We start from the raw sequence: 572 nt of genomic DNA on the forward strand, positions 1-572 counted from the left end.
AAACTGACTATTTAAAGACTTCCCCTAAATCATCCGTTGTTTATCCGTGGGACTAAAAATTTTGTCGCAGACATATTTAACAAAAATATCGCTTGCTCTACCAACTTCCGTGGAAGTTAGCAGGACAACTTATGAAAACCACGGATAAAGAACGGACAATTTACGGCAAATTATCATTGGTTAGTTTGGGTTTAGCGGGTTTCCTTAATTAGTTTTCAGAAGTTGTCCTGCTAACTTTTATTCTTTTCACGGATAATTAACGGCAAATTATCCGATAGGAATTTTTACTTTGGGAAAAAGTAGTCCTGCCAACTTCAGAGAGGTGATTTGTGAGCTGGTTTCGATGAATTTTCGGTAAAAATTAGAGACGGCACCGATTTGTTCGTAATTCGCGTGGTAATTGGATCGAAATTACCAACAAATGAGGTAATTCGCTCTGAAAATTTTGTACGGCGAATTACGTAATTCGTAGGGTAATTGGAGTGCGAATCACGAGTAAGAAAGCGAATTACGTAATTGGAGTGCACGTCCATAAACCTAGCTGACCCAAGTCGCCAAAAATCAATAAAAAT

This window comes from Rhagoletis pomonella, unplaced genomic scaffold (assembly GCF_013731165.1).
Source record: "Rhagoletis pomonella isolate Grant_MI unplaced genomic scaffold, Rhpom_1.0 Rhpom_scaffold_00001, whole genome shotgun sequence".
Taxonomy (NCBI): Eukaryota; Metazoa; Arthropoda; class Insecta; order Diptera; family Tephritidae; genus Rhagoletis; species Rhagoletis pomonella.